We start from the raw sequence: 12,628 nt of genomic DNA, 5'->3' as shown, positions 1-12,628 counted from the left end.
CTCCTCCTCAACCCCCTTCCTGGAAGTGGGAGCATTTTGCCCTACCTCATACATCTTTTCCTTTCACTCTTTCCCATCATTCTTAGTGAAAGAGACTGCCAGGTATTCCCCAGTATCTATTTTCCCCTTCTTCCCTTATAATATAATTTAGCTGAGCATGCGGCTTCCCAGCTAAAAACTGCATTTCCCAGTCTCCCTTGCAGCTGAGTGGCTTCTTGTGACTAAGTTCTGGCCAATGGATGTGAGCAAGAGTGATGTGTACCACTCCCAAAATGTGCTATTAGAAGGAATGGGGGTACCCTCTCACTCCTCTGTTTTCCCCCTTCCATGACCCTTAATGCAATGCCAAATGGAAATGTAAAAATGAGCCATTTCTGAGCTTTACTGAGGTATCATTAACTCATAAAATTGTATATACTTCAAGTGTACAGTGTGAAGATTTTATATATGTACACATTGTTAAATGGTTACTACAATCAAATTAACACATCCATCACTTCACATTGTTACCTTTTCTCATGTGAGAACCCTTAAGATCTACTCTCCAAGCAGATTTCAAGTATACAATACAGTATTATTAACTATAGTCACCATGCTGTACAAAAAATGAGCCATTCTTGACCATGTGAATGAAGGAAACTTTTAGTAACAGGAGTGCCCTCAGACTGCCAGGACCAATTTGTTTGCATCACTCTGGAAATGCCTGGGACTTCCCCATTCCCCAGGGGCAGCTTTAACCAATGACTGATGAATGCAGGGGTATACACACTTCAGTTTGCCTCTGATTTGTATGACTTGAGATGTAGCCAACAGGTGTTCCCTGGAAAGTGTGATGGGCATTTTTTGGGTGGCACACAGCTGCTGAAACAGCCATCACAATAGCAGATAAGGGCAAGGCACCAATGCCCTTGTTCAAGTCTAAAGGGCCTGGAGAAGTTTTTGTCCCCTGAGCTCTTAGCACCAACCTGCCAGGGCTCCCCTACGGTACTGAACCCACACTGGGGATAAACCACTAAGAGCAGGATCAAAATTAAGCAGCACAGAGACAAGAAAAGAGGGAGAGAGAGATTCAGATCAAAGGGGGAGAGGAACAGAGCCAGAAAAAGCTCAAACTGAAGCCACCGTCATTTTCACACTTCATGAAAACAATAAAAGGAAGAGATCCATGAAGTCAGAAAAATTCTCTGATGAAGCCTCCTTCTGAAAATTTAGGAAAATTTGTTTCACGTAAAAATCAGCACAGTGAAAGTATTAAGATCAAATCCCATACAAAACTATTATTAGAAATATAGCCCTGGCCAGGCACAGTGGCTGATGCCTGTAATCCCAGCACTTTGGGAGGCTGAGGTGGGTGGACCGCTTGAGCCCAGGAGTTCAAGACTAGCCTGGGCAACATAGAGAGACCCTATTTCTACCAAAAATACAAAAAAAAAAAAAAAAAAAATTCTGTCATGGATGGTCAAAATAGAAAAAAAATACAAAAAATAGCTGAATGTGATGGCATGCACTGGTAGTCCCACTACTCAGAACGCTGTGGTGGGAGGATTGCTTGATGGAGGAGATCAAGTTTGCAGTGAGCTGTGAACGTGTCTCTGCACTCCAGCCTGGCAACAGAGAGAGACCTGTCTCTACAAAGTTACATTACCGTCACTTTTGTTTTTTTTTGGGTGTGTGTGTGAGAGGACAGGGACATCCTGAGTAGCTGGGACTACAGGTGCAAGTCACCACATCCAGCTAATTTTAATAGTTTTATTTATTTATTTTTATTTTATAAAATTATTATTTTATACTTTAAGTTCTAGGGTACATGTGCACAATGTACATGTACACAATGTGTACAATTGTTACATAGGTATACACGTGTCGTGTTGGTTTGCTGCACCCATCAACTCATTATTGGTCTATTCAGAGATTCAATTTCTTCCTGGTTTAGTCTTGGGAGGGTGTATGTGTCCAGGAATTTATCCATTTCTTCTAGATTTCCTAGTTTATTTGTGTAGAGTGTTTATAGTATTCTCTGATGGTTGTTTGTATTTCTGTGGGGTCGGTGGTGATATCCCCTTTATCACTTTTTATTGTCTCTATTTGATTCTTCTCTCTTTTCTTCTTTATTAGTCTTGCTAGCAGTTTATCTATTTTGTTGATCTTTTCAGAAAACAGCTCCTGGATTCATTGATTTGTTTGAAGGGCTTTTGTGTCTCTATCTCCTTCAGTTCTGCTCTGATCTTAGTTATTTCTTGCCTTCTGCTAGCTTTTGAATGTGTTTGCTCTTGCCTCTCTAGTTCTTTTAATTGTGATGTTAGAGTGTCAATTTTAGATCTTTCCTGCTTTCTCCTGTGGGCATTTAGTGCTATAAATTTCCCTCTACACACTGCTTTAAATGTGTCCCAGAGATTCTGGTACGTTGTGTCTTTGTTCTCATTAGTTTCAAAGAACATTTTTATTTCTGCCTTCGTTTCGTTATGCACCCAGTAGTCATTCAGGAGCAGGTTGTTCAGTTTCCATGTAGTTGTGCGGTTTTGAGTGAGTTTCTTAGTCCTGAGTTCTAGTTTGATTGCACTGTGGTCTGAGAGACATTTGTTGTGATTTCTGTTCTTTTATATTTTCTGAGGAGAGTTTTATTTCCAACTATGTGATCAGTTTTAGAATAAGTGCGATGTGGTGCTGAGAAGAATGTATATTCTGTTGATTTGGGGTGGAGAGTTCTGTAGATGTCTATTAGGTCTGCTTGGTGCAGAGCTGAGTTCAATTCCTGGATATCCTTGTTAACTTTCTGTCTCATTGATCTTTCTAATGTTGACAGTGGGGTGTTAAAGTCTCCCATTATTATTGTGTGGGAGTCTAAGTCTCTTTGTAGGTCTCTAAGGACTTGCTTTATGAATCTGGGTGCTCCTGTATTAGGTGCATATATATTTAGGATAGTTAGCTCTTCCTGTTGAACTGATCCCTTTACCATTATGTAATGGCCTTCTTTCTCTCTTTTGATCTTTGTTGATTTAAAGTCTGTTTTATCAGAGACCAGGATTGCAACCCCTGCTGTTTTTTGCTTTCCATTTGCTTGGTAGATCTTCCTCCATCCCTTTATTTTGAGCCCATGTGTGTCTTTGCACGTGAGACGGGTCTCCTGAATACAGCACACTGATGGGTCTTGACTCTTTATCCAATTTGCCAGTCTGCATCTTTTAATTGGGGCATTTAGCCCATTTACATTTAAGGTTAATATATTTTTTTTGGTATGTTTTTATTTTATTTTATTTTTTATATAATTTGTCTTTTTTTAATTATTATTATACTTTAAGTTCTAGGGTACATGTGTGTAACGTGCAGGTTTGTTACATATGTATACTTGTGCCATGTTGGTGTGCTGCACCCATCAACTTGTCCTTCACATCCAGTATAATAAGGTTAATATTGTTATGTGTGAATTTGATCCTGTCATGATGCTAGCTGGTTATTTCACCCATTAATTGATGCCGTTTCTTCATAGCATTGGTGATCTTTACAATTTGGCATGTTTTCGCAGTGGCCGATACTGGTTTTTCCTTTCCATGTTTAGTGCTTCCTTCAGGAGCTCTTGTAAGGCAGGCCTGGTGGTGACAAAATCTCTCAGCATTTGCTTGTCTGTAAAGGATTTTATTTCTCCTTCACTTATGAAGCTTAGCTGGGTTGGATATGAAATTCTGGGTTGAAAATTCTTTTCTTTAAGAATGTTGAATATTGACCCCCACTATCTTCTGGCTTGTAAGGTTTCTGCTGAGAGATCCTCTGTTAGCCTGATGGGCTTCCCTTTGTGGGTAACCTGACCTTTCTCTCTGGCTGCCCTTACCATTTTTTCCTTCATTTCAACCTTGGTGAATCTGACAATTCTGTGTCTTGGGGTTGCCCTTCTCGAGGAGTATCTTTGTGGTGGTCTCTGTATTTCCTGAATTTGAATGTTGGCCTGCCCTACGAGGTTGGGGAAGTTCTGGATAATATCCTGAAGGGTGTTTTCTAACTTGGTTCCATTCTCCCCATCACTTTCAGGTGTAGTGTAGATTTGGTCTTTTCACATTGTCCCATATTTCTTGGAGGCTTTGTTCTTTTCTTTTCCCTCTTTTTTCTCTAATCTTGTCTTCTTGCTTTATTTCATTAATTTGATCTTCAATCACTGATACCCTTTCTTCTGTTTGATTGAATTGGCTATTGAAGCTTGTGTATGCTTCACGAAGTTCTTGTACTAACCGTTTTTCAAGGCTTTTAGCTTCCTTGTAATGGTTAGAACATGCTCCTTTAGCTTGGAGAAGTTTGTTATTACCGACCTTCTGAAGCCTACTTCTGTCAACTCGTCAAACTCATTCTCTGTCCAGTTTGTTCCCTTGCTGGTGAGGAGCTGTGTTCCTTTGGAGAAGAGGTGTTTGTTCCCTTGCTGGTGAGGAGTTGTGTTCCTTTGGAGAAGAGGTGTTCTGGTTTTTGGAATTTTCAGCCTCTGCTCTGGTTTCTCCCCATCTTTGTGGTTTTATCTACCTTTGGTCTTTGATGTTGGTGACCTATGGATGGGGTTTTGGTGTGGATGTCTTTTTTGTTGATGTTGATGCTATTCCTTTCTGTTTGTTAGTTTTCCTTCTAACAGACAGGCCCCTCAGCTGCAGGTCTGTTGGAGTTTGCTGGAGGTCCACTCCAGACCCTGTTTGCCTGGGTATCACCAGTGGAGGCTGCAGAACAACAAATATTGCTGCCTGATCCTTCCTCTGGAAGCTTTGTCCCAGAGGGGCACCCACCTGTATGAGATGTTTGTTGGCCCCTACCAGGAGATGTCTCCCAGTCAGGTTACTTGGGGGTCAGGGACCCACTTGAGGAGGCAGTCTGTCCGTTATTGGAGCTTGAACGCCATGCTGGCAGAACCACTGCTTTCTTCGGAGCTGTAAGGCAGGGACATTTAAGTCTGCAGAAGCTGTCTGCTGCCTTTTGCTCAGATATGTCCTGCCCCCAGATGTGGAATCTAGAGAGGCAGTAGGCCTTGTTGAGCTGCAGCAGGCTCCGCTCTGTTCAAGCTTCCCTGTTCCTTTGTTTACACTGTGAGCATGTAACCGCCTACTCAAGCCTCAGCAATGGTGGATGACCCTGCCCCTGCCAAGCTTCAGCATCCCAGGTCGATCTCAGACTACTGCGCTAGCAATGAGCAAGGCTCTGTGGGTATAGGACCTGCCGAGTCAGGCACGGGGGGGAATCTCCTGGTCTGCTGGTTGTGAAGACTGTGGGAAAAGTGCAGTATTTGGTCAGACGTGTACCATTCCTCCAGGTACAGTCACTCACAGCTTCCCTTGGCTAGAAAAGGGAAATCCCCCAACTCCTTGCACTTCCCAGGTGAGGCAACACCCCACCCTGCTTCAGCTCACCCTCCATGTACTGCACCCACTGTCCAACCAGACCCAGTGAGATGAACCAGGTACCTCAGTTTGAAATGCAGAAATCACCCGTCTTCTGCATTGATCTCACTGGGAGCTGTAGACCGGAGCTGTTCTAATTTGGCAATCTTGGAAAGGACCTTATTTTATTTTTGGAGACAGAGTCTTACTTTGTTGCCCAGGCTAGAGTGCAGTGGGGTGATCTTGCCTCACTACAACCTCTGCCTCCCAGGCTCAAGCAGTTCTTCTGCCTCAGCCTCCCAAGTAGCTGGGATTACATGTGCCCACCACTGCGCCCGGCTAATTTTTTATTTTTAGTAGAGATGGGGTATTGCCATGTTGGCCAGGCTAGTCTTCAACTCCTGACCTCAGATGGCCTCCCAAAGTGCTGGGATTACAGGCATGAGCCACCGCACCCAGACAATATTGTTTTATTCTTTTATTTCGGTAGAGATAGAGTCTCACTATGTTGCCCAGGCTGGTCTCAAGTTCTTGGCCTCAAGCAATCCTCTCACCTCTACCTCTTAAAGTGGTAGGATTAAGGTGTTAGCCCCAGAGCCCAGTCTAATCAGACTTTTTGACAGCAATACTCTACACAAGAAGGAAATGGAATAGTATATTTGAGATGCTCAAGGAAAGAAAACGTGAACCAAAGATTTTTATTCCTAGCTCTACTGATCTTCAAATGCATAACCAAACTATTATCAGCATGTGGGATCTCAGGGAATATCATGCCCATGTGCCATTCCTGAGGAATCTCCTAGAGAATAAACCTCTGACAACCAAAATGACTGGAAAGACATTGACATAAGGACTGGTGATAAGCATGAAGTTTAGTTTCGTAGGACGAATACTAAATGAGGATTAAAAGGAAGAAAGTGTATTATGTAATGGTTATATACTCTAACTATATATAGTAAAACCAGAGAAAAGTGGGCGGGGCAGCAAAGGGGTAGCATATGCAAAAAAAAAAAAAAAAATCAACTGTTTTCGGTAATAACTGGTGGTGGCAGTCAGCATTGTTATTCTGTGAGACTTCTGCATAATATAGATCAAACAAATGCATATTCTAAAATAAAGGGGATATTTAATGCTTTCATCTCCTGTGTCCTTGAGAACCAGAATTTACAATGTGGAAGAAAGGAGTACAGATGTAATATAGAAGAGGTTAAATAAACACCCATCAGTCCTGAATTTGATTTGGAAATCTCTGTTTACTGAAAAGGCCTAGAAACAATGTTGAAACCAATAGCAATGAACATCCCTAGCATCCAGACTGGTCTTTTTTTCCTTTCCTTTTCTTTTCTCTCTCTCTCTTTTTTTTCCAGCTTTATTCAGGAATAATGGACAAATAAAAATTCCATATATTTAGCCGGGTGCGGTGGCTCACGTCTGTAATCCCAGTACTTTGGGAGGGTGAGGTGTGCAGATCACTTGAGGTCAAGGGTTTGAGACCAGCCTGGCCATCATGGTGAGACTCAATCTCTACTAAAAATACAAAAAATTAGCCAGGCATGGTGGTGCATGCCTGTAGTCCCAGCTACTCAGGAGGCTGAGGCACGAGAAGCATTTGAACCCCGAGGTGAAGGTTGCAGTGAGCCAAGATTGTGCCACCACACTCTAGCCTGGACAACAGAGCAAGACTCTGTCTCAAAAAAAAAAAAATTGTATATATTCAAGGGGTACAATGTGATTATTTAATATATGTATACATTATGTGATGATTACCACAATCAAATGAACACATCCTTCACCACACAGTTACCATTTATTTGTGTGTATGTGTGTGGTGAGGACACGTACAATCTGCTTTCTTAGCAAATTTCAAGTAAACAATACAGTAGTATTAACTCTAATTGCCACACTTTACCAGAATTCCCATGCTTTATCATGATTCCCAGAATCTATTCATCTTGTAACTGAAAGTTTGTACTCTTTGACAAACATCTTCCCATCTCCCCATCCTCATCCAGCCCCTGACAACCACTGTTCCTCTCTCTGCTTCTATGAGTTTGTGAGTTTTTTAGATTCCACATATAGGTGAGATCATATTGTATCAGTCTTTCTGTGTCTGGCTTATTTTAATTAGCATTAAAACCCAACATGTTCATCAATATTGTCACAAATGGCAGGATTTCCTTCTTTTTTTTTTTTTTTTAATAGCTGAATGAACTGGGATTTCTTGGAGAAGTGGTAGAGCCCAGCTCTGGAACTGGAACTACACAAGCTGAGGCTGGAACACATTGTCAAACCAGAAAACAAGGAGGCTCCGGGCATGTGGGCATGTCCAAAGGACAAAAGAACCAACCTGAATAAGCTCCCTCTGGCCAAAGATGGACTTAATGAGCATCATCAGGGTAATAATTGTAATGGATTGGGGTCAGGTGCAGTGGCTCATGCCTGTAATCCTAGAACTTTGGGAGGCAAGGCAGGAGGATCACTTGAGCCCAGGAGTTTGAGACCAGCCTGGGCAAAATAGTGAGACCTCATCTCTACAAAAACCTTAACAATTTAGCTGGCTTGGTCCAGGTATGGTGGCTCACATCTGCAATCCCAGCGCTTCGGCAGGCCGAGGCAGGCGGATCACCTGAGGTCAGGAGTTGGAGACCAGCCTGGCCAATGTGGTGAAACCCCGTTTCTACTAAAAATACAAAAATTAGCTGGGCATGGTGGCAGACGCCTGTAATCCCAGCTACTCGGGAGGCTGAGGCAGGAGAATCGCATGAACCTGGGAGGCGGAGGTTGCAGTGAGCCGAGTTCGCACCACTGCACTCCAGCCTGGGTGCAACAAGAGTGAAACTGCATCTCAAAAAAAAAAAAAAAAAAAATGAGCTGGCGTGATGGTGCATTCCTGGAGTCCCAGTTATGTAGGAGGCTGAGGTGGGAGGATGGCTTGAGCTTGAGAGGTTGAGGCTTCAGTGAGCCATGACTGCACTACTGTACTCCAGCCTGGGCAAGAGAGCAGGATTTTGACTAATAATAATAATAAATAAAGTGTAATGGGTTGAAATCTGTCAAACATGTTTAAATACTTGAGTTCATGATGATATAATTATGAGTTCATTTTAATATTTTTCATTATCTTGAAAACTGAATAAAGAGAAGGAATCAAGCATTTATCTTGACTGTCCTATATGAATCAGATAGCCAGACAGCAGATGAGGGCAAGCTATTCTTTATGAACTTATTCCATCAATCAATAAAGACAAAGGATAGAATTAGGAAATCATCACTGTTCATCACCACTGGCCCTCCCCAGCATATTAATGGATCTACTCATTGAGTATCAATATCTGTTGTCATCAAAAGAAAGAGATGGCCAGGCATGGTGGCTCACACCTGTAATCCCAGCACTTTGGGAGGCAGAGGTGGGAGGATCACTTGAGGCCATGAGTTTGAGACCAGCCTGGGCAACACAGCAAGATCCCCATCTGCACAGAAAATAAAATAAATAAAAAATAAAAGAGAGCCAGTCACGGTGGCTCACACCTGTAATCCCAGCACTTGGGAGGCTGAGGCGGGCAGATTGTTTGAGTTCAGGAGTTTAAAACCAGCCTGGCCAACATGGCAAAACCCCATCTTCACTAAAAATACAAAAAAATTAGCTGGGCATAGTGAGGCACACCTGTAATCCCAACTACTCAGAAGGCTGAGGTGGGAGGATCGATCGAACCCAGAAAGCAGAGGCTGCAGTGAGCTGAGATCACACCACTGCACTCCAGCCTGGGCAACAGAATGAGACTCCATCTCCAAAAATAAATAAATAAATAAATTAAAAGAGAGGCAGCCAGACATTATGAGTCTCCTGATTAAAGAACACTCCAGCACCTATAGTTTTGCCAAATGGAGCAACCTTGAATTTGATCATGCCTCTGGATCCAGCTGCCAATTTGTGGAAATAGAGGACAGAGGAACTTACTGAACTGCATCATGAATATGCAGTCATCCAAATCTGGACTGTGGGAAACTTGAGACGTCAAACAGCCCAGATTCTTCTACAGATAAGTTGTAAGAAAAAGAAAGAGACAGAAGAGGAAACTTCAGATTAGAAGAAACCTTTAAAAAGAAATCTTATACCCAATGATGTTGAGGTGAGAAGAAGAGGAGTAGGAGGACTGGGAGGAGGTAGAGGAGAAGAAGGATAAAGAAGAAGAAGAACCTTAAAATGTATCAGATTTTTGGTCAGGCATGGTGGCTCATGCCTGTAATTCCAGCATTTTGGAAGACTGACGTGGGCAGATCACTTGAGGTCAGGAGTTCAAGAGCAGCCCAGCCAACATGGTGAAACCCCATCTCTACTAAAAATACAAAGATTAGCTGGGCATGGTGGTGTGCACCTGTAATCCCAGCTACTCAGGAGGCTGAGGCAAGAGAATCGCTTGACCGTGGGAGATGGAGAGATTGTGCTACTCGCACTCCCAGGCCTTGGGGCGACAGAGTAATGGCTCTGTCTAAAAAAAAAAAAAAAAAAAAAAAAAAAAGTATCTTTTTTTTTTTTTTTTTTTTTTTTTTTCTAATCGAGATGCAGTCTGAGACGGAGTCTCGCTCTGTCGCCCAGACTGGAGTACAGTGGCCAGTTCTCAGCTCAATGCAAGCTCTGTCTACCGGGTTTACGCCATTCTCCTGCCTCAGCCTCCCGAGTAGCTGGGATTACAGGCGCCCACCACCTCGCCCGGCTAGTTTTTTTGTATTTTTTTTTAGTAGAGACGGGGTTTCACCGTGTTCGCCAGGATGGTCTCGATCTCCTGACCTTGTGATCCGCCCGTCTCTGCCTCCCAAAGTGCTGGGATTACAGGCTTGAGCCACCGCGCCCGGCCCAGAATTTTTAAAACAAGCAAGACTAAACTACAGTGTATAGAAATGCACATGGGAGATAAAACCATAAAGAAACAAGGAGTGATTATTGAAAGTGTCAGGTTAATAGCAGCCACTTTTGGAGTGGGTCCGGGGTGGGACTGTGATTGGGATGAGGCACACAGAGGGACTTCTGGGTGGGGAGGGGCTGGCAAAGTTCTATTTCTTTTCTTTTTTTTTTTTTTTGAGAAGGAGTCTCGCTCTGTCACCCAGGCTGGAGTGCAGTGGCCAGATCTCAGCTCACTGCAAGCTCCGCCTCCCGGGTTCACGCCATTCTCCTGCCTCAGCCTCCCGAGTAGCTGGGACTGCAGGCGCCCGCCACCTCGCCCGGCTAGTTTTTTGTATTTTTTTAGTAGAGACGGGGTTTCACTGTGTTAGCCAGGATGGTCTCGATCTCCTGACCTCGTGATCCGCCCACCTCGGCCTCCCAAAGTGCTGGGATTACAGGCTTGAGCCACCGCGCCTGGCCAAGTTCTATTTCTTGACCAGGGGTTTGGGGTGTTCATCTTGTAACTCATCAAGCTTGTGGTAAGGGACAAGTAAGTCTGGAGGCAGAGAAGACAGAGACTGGATGACATGAGGGTTGGGGAAAATGGAGCAAAACAGAGACCAAGTGCCTTGTAGCTAGGGATGGCCACATGACTATGTTCTGGCCAGTGGGATAGGAGCACAAGAAGGAATGCAGCTTCCTCATCATACTTTTTCTTTCTTCCTTTCTTCCTTTCTTCCTTCCTTCCTTCCTTCCTTCCTTCCTTCCTTCCTTCCTTCCTTCCTTCCTTTCTCTTTCTTTCTTTCTTTCTTTCTTTCTTTCTTTCTTTCTTTCTTTCTCTTTCTCCCTCCCTCTCTCTCTCTCTCTCTCTCTCTCTCTCTCTTTCCTTTTGAGACAGAGTCTTGCTCTGTTGCCCAGGCTGGACTGCAATGGGGTGATCTCGGCTCCCTGCAACCTCCACCTCCTGGGTTCAACTGATTCTCCCACCTCAGCATCCTGAGTAGCTGGGATTACAGGCACATGCCATCACACCTGGCTACTTTTTGTATTTTTAGTAGAGACGAGGTTTCACCATGATGGCCAGGCTAGTCTCAAACTCCTGACCTCAGGTGATCCACCTGCCTCGGCCTCCCAAAGTCCTGGGATTACAGGCATGAGCATCATGCCTGGTCTGTTTCACCTGGTTTTCTATATTAGTGTTTTGTTTTACAATAAAATGGAAGTTTTGTTGTTTTGTTTTATTGTACATATTTAAAGTATACAACATATCTTGATATACATATACATAGAGAAATGACTACTAGGATCAGGCAAATTAACATATCCATCACCTCACATAGTTCTGTGCATGTGTGTATCTAAGAGAGCACCTAAACTGCTCTCAACAAATTTCCAGCATGCAATACAGCATTACTAACTGTTATCCTCGTGCTGTACATTAGAGGTCTAAACTTACTTGCATGGATGAACCTAGCAGGCATTAGCTAAGTGAAATAAGCCAGACACAGAGAGAAAAACACCGCATGATCTCATTTATCTGTGGATTTTTTTAAAGCTAAATATAAAGAAACAGAGAGTAGAACAGTGGTTACCAGGGGCAGGGCGTGGTGGGGAAGAATGAGGAGATAGAGGTCAACCAGCACCATAAAAAGTTTTAAACAAAACTATCCATTGAGAAACAGAAAACAACCAAGAAACAACTAAAATAATTCTTTCTTTTCTAGCCATTTAACTACAAAACAAAAGTGATTTTTTACTGGCTTTTCCTGTTTCTTCCCTTTGATATTGGTGCTCCCCAAGATGAGATCTTTGACTCTCTTCTTTTTTCTTCTTCTTTCTCTTTTTCACCATGGAGTTGTCATCCACCCCCAAGATTTTAACCACCCCTAAAATCTGTGTCATTGCTCCTCTGCAGAGTTCCTGATCCACATTGTCCACTGTTTCTAGACATATCCCCGTGGATATCTCTCAGTCAGCTTAAAGTTAATGCAGCCTAAAAGCAAAAATAATAAATCAACATTTCTCAAGTGCCTACACTGTGCCAAGTGCTACTCCAGGTACGTCTCACATATTATCTTAGTCTTCACCACACATAATGTGCCATCATTAGCCCAGTTTTACAGATATAAAACTGACACACAGAGAGGTCAAGTCAGTAGCTCACCCTTATCTTAGCTTGTTATCTGAATTCCCAAATCTCCAGGATCTCCAGCTCCATGAATGGTATCTCTGTCTCTTTAGGTGACTGAGTTGGAAATCTTGGCTTCACTCCACCAATGACCTGAGTCATTCTTAGACAGTCTGAAGAAGGAGCATGCAGCTCTGAGGGTGGCAGCAGGTCCAGGAATCTTAATGTGACCACAGGGGAATTCTTCATAAAGGGCTGAACTTTACTGGATGA

At 43.2% G+C, this 12,628-nt stretch overlaps 2 long non-coding RNA genes across 2 annotated transcripts in view; one reads left to right on the top strand and one right to left on the bottom strand.

Moving 5' to 3' along the window:
• The window catches only part of LOC108539948 (uncharacterized), a 26,602-nt gene extending 18,641 nt beyond the window's left edge, over positions 1-7,961 (top strand). Inside the window, exon 4 of the long non-coding RNA XR_001888534.1 lies at positions 7,548-7,961. This is a non-coding gene — a long non-coding RNA (uncharacterized LOC108539948). The remainder of the gene's footprint in view (positions 1-7,547) is intronic.
• The window catches only part of LOC108539947 (uncharacterized), a 21,283-nt gene extending 8,655 nt beyond the window's left edge, over positions 1-12,628 (bottom strand). Inside the window, exon 1 of the long non-coding RNA XR_001888533.1 lies at positions 12,392-12,628. This is a non-coding gene — a long non-coding RNA (uncharacterized LOC108539947). The remainder of the gene's footprint in view (positions 1-12,391) is intronic.

This window comes from Rhinopithecus bieti, unplaced genomic scaffold (genome assembly GCF_001698545.2).
Source record: "Rhinopithecus bieti isolate Rb0 unplaced genomic scaffold, ASM169854v2 scaffold_18477, whole genome shotgun sequence".
NCBI classification, from domain to species: domain Eukaryota; kingdom Metazoa; phylum Chordata; class Mammalia; order Primates; family Cercopithecidae; genus Rhinopithecus; species Rhinopithecus bieti.
Note: the sequence above shows the minus strand (reverse complement) of the source record. Positions and strands in the feature narration are given on the sequence as shown.